At 42.8% G+C, this 3,010-nt stretch overlaps 1 pseudogene across 1 annotated transcript; it reads left to right on the top strand.

The window, feature by feature from the left end:
• The first annotated feature begins 863 nt into the window (after nucleotides 1-863).
• Nucleotides 864-2,119, top strand: LOC110307268 (annotated as a pseudogene). The gene has a single exon (XR_002379373.1). The product of XR_002379373.1 is annotated as a transcription initiation factor IIA subunit 1 pseudogene (transcript).
• Nucleotides 2,120-3,010: the final 891 nt, after the last annotated feature.

Below are 3,010 nucleotides of genomic sequence, written 5' to 3'. Positions count from 1 at the left end.
AAAAAAAAAACAAAAAAAAAAAACTAGATATTTATATGCATCCATCTGGCTGCTAGATATTGTTTCTTTTGGTTTTTGTCATTTTTCTAACACTCAAGGTAAGCTAGCACCAACTCCAGGTAGGTTTCCTCAAAGCAGCAGAAGATTGAAACATTTGCTATACAGGAATGTTTAGAAACTGTGTTCTGCTCAGCTGAATATTTGCATACATAAAGTCACTAGAGGGTTTACAATTGATTTGAAACATATATTGCTCTGGTTTGATTTCCGTTGCTGGTCAGTCAGGAGAGGCTGTCCTGAGTTCAAAAATACTCTGCAAAAGTAAATAAATAAAATATAAAGTATTCAACTACACTAGAAATTTTGTTGTCTTTAAAAATATTTGAGCCGGGTGTGGTGGCGTACATCTTTAATCCCAGCACTCAGGAGGCAGAGGCAGGTGGATTTCTGAGTTCGAGGCCAGCCTGGTCTACAGAGTGAGCTCCAGCCAGGACTACACAGAGAAACCCTGTCTCAAAAATAAATAAATAAATAAATAAATAAATAAATAAATAAATAAATAAATAAAAATATTTGTTTAAGGCTGAAGCTGCAGCTGTTGGCGGTGGCAGCAGCGGTGGCACTGGGGGCAGTGACCGGTGTTGGTTTCCCTCCTCAGCACCCGAGTGGGGAGCAGGTGATACCCCCTAACCCCCTAAGAGGTCGTGGCTAATTTTTTTCCCATTTTTTTTTCTTTAGGTGATTCTCGAGGATTTTAGCTGCAAGAGGAGTGCCTCTCTCTTCCTGCTCTCCCGCCTCTTACTCCTTCTGGATCGGTTTTGTTGAGAGGTTTTTTTTTTTTTTTTTTTTTTTTTTTTTTTTTGTCCCACTCTTGGAAGGTGACTTGGGTCACCCTCCGGGTCTCAGTTTTTTTTGTTTATTTTTTCTTTTTTTAATTTTATTTTTCCTTTTTTTTCCTATCGCGTTCCCTCTTGTTTGTATTGTGTGTGGAAATGGCGTACTCGGCAAACACAAACACCGTGCCTAAATTGTACAGATCTGTGATTGAAGATGTTATTAATGACGTACGAGACATTTTTCTGGATGATGGGGTGGATGAACAGGTCCTGATGGAACTAAAAACTTTGTGGGAGAAAAAACTACTGCAGTCTAGGGCAGTAGATGGATTTCATTCAGAAGAACAGCAGCTTTTGTTGCAAGTTCAGCAGCAGCATCAACCCCAGCAGCAGCAGCAGCAGCACCACCACCACCACCAGCAAGCGCAACCTCAGCAAACGGCACCTCAGCAAGCACAGACCCAGCAGGTCCTTATTCCTGCATCACAGCAAGCTACAGCACCACAAGTTATTGTTCCTGATTCTAAGCTGCTACAACATATGAATGCATCAAGTATTCCGAGTGCTGCTGCTACAGCTGCTACCTTGGCGCTCCCTGCAGGAGTGACGCCTGTTCAGCTACTAACAAATTCAAGCCAGCTGCTTCAGGTGGTCAGAGCAGCCAATGGTGCCCAGTATATCTTGCAGCCTCAGCAGTCAGTTGTTCTACAACAAGTTATACCACAAATGCAGCCTGGTGGAGTCCAAGCGCCTGTTATCCAGCAGGTCTTAGCCCCACTTCCTGGAGGGATGTCACCACAGACAGGCGTCATCATCCAGCCACAGCAAATCTTATTTACAGGAAATAAGACTCAGGTCATTCCTACAACAGTGGCAGCACCCACACCGGCACAAGCGCAGATGCCTGCAGCTGGACAGCAGCAGCCACAGGCCCAGCCTGCCCAACGGCAAGCTCCGTTGGTGCTGCAAGTTGATGGAACAGCGGATACATCCTCTGAGGAAGATGAAGAAGACTATGATGATGAGGAGGAGGAAGATAAAGAGAAAGATGGAGCTGAAGGTGGGCAGGTGGAAGAAGAGCCCCTCAACAGTGACGATGACTTAAGTGATGAGGAAGGGCAGGAACCCTTTGACACAGAACATGTTGTTGTCTGCCAGTTTGATAAGATACACAGAAGTAAAAATAAATGGAAATTTCATCTCAAGGATGGCATTATGAATCTTAACGGAAGAGATTATATATTTTCCAAAGCCACTGGAGATGCAGAGTGGTGAAGAGATGCTTCTTTCCTCTTATAAATAAGACAAAGAAACTTAAAAAGTTAAAATGGACGGTTTGAAACTTGGGACATAGATCAGCCAAAACTTCACTTCTGCATGTCAGAAAGGCGCAGTAGAAGCAAAGCTACTGGAGCAGAGCTAGGCCTTGACCACATAGACACTACTTCAGACCGGCAAGCCATGGAACTGTNGCACCTGGGGTTGCTGGGNGGGGGGAGGGGTTGGTGTAGGAAAACTGTAACTGTCGATTTTAAATACAGGAACCTGCCATTGGTAATTAGCATGTAAAGCTTTGTCTATATTTGTTTCTCCAAGTTGGGCTCAATCAGAAGATTCTTGTTGGAATGACCCGAAGAATTACCCTTTTGATAGATTGAACTGAAACTGCTTATTGTATGTGGTTATATTTGGTAAAAATTGTGTGTGAGCATTTTACAGAGGGGCAAGAATTATGGGGTTGAATTTTAATTCACTTGTATAAGAAAATTTAAAACTCATAATAGGTCTTAAAAACATTTTTACTTGTCACTCTCCTCAGTACTACATACCTCTCGCTTCCCTGCTGTCTGAACATCTATGTAAGATTTAAAGAAAAGGATCGATGGTCACAGCTTGGAGACAAAGTTGACCCAGGAATGGATGCTTGGTTTAATTAGGTTTTCATGCTTGTTAAATGTAACTTAAAGACTTGGGTCTTATCTAGGTTGACTAGAATTAAAGTGACAGCTTATATTCTGTACAGAAAACTGTTCAGTCCCATTCTATAAGAGGAAACCCCAAATTGGCTCTCAGGAATCTGTTTTCATTTCACAAAGGTCCCACCGAGCTGCAGTTGTACAGTACCCGTGAGATGTGGAGGTTTCCCTTGTGGGCTGCAGTGTGTGCTTACTGTG

Source organism: Mus caroli, chromosome 12 (genome assembly GCF_900094665.2).
Source record: "Mus caroli chromosome 12, CAROLI_EIJ_v1.1, whole genome shotgun sequence".
In the NCBI taxonomy this organism is placed as follows: Eukaryota; Metazoa; Chordata; class Mammalia; order Rodentia; family Muridae; genus Mus; species Mus caroli.
This window is presented reverse-complemented; position numbering and strand designations above follow the sequence as displayed.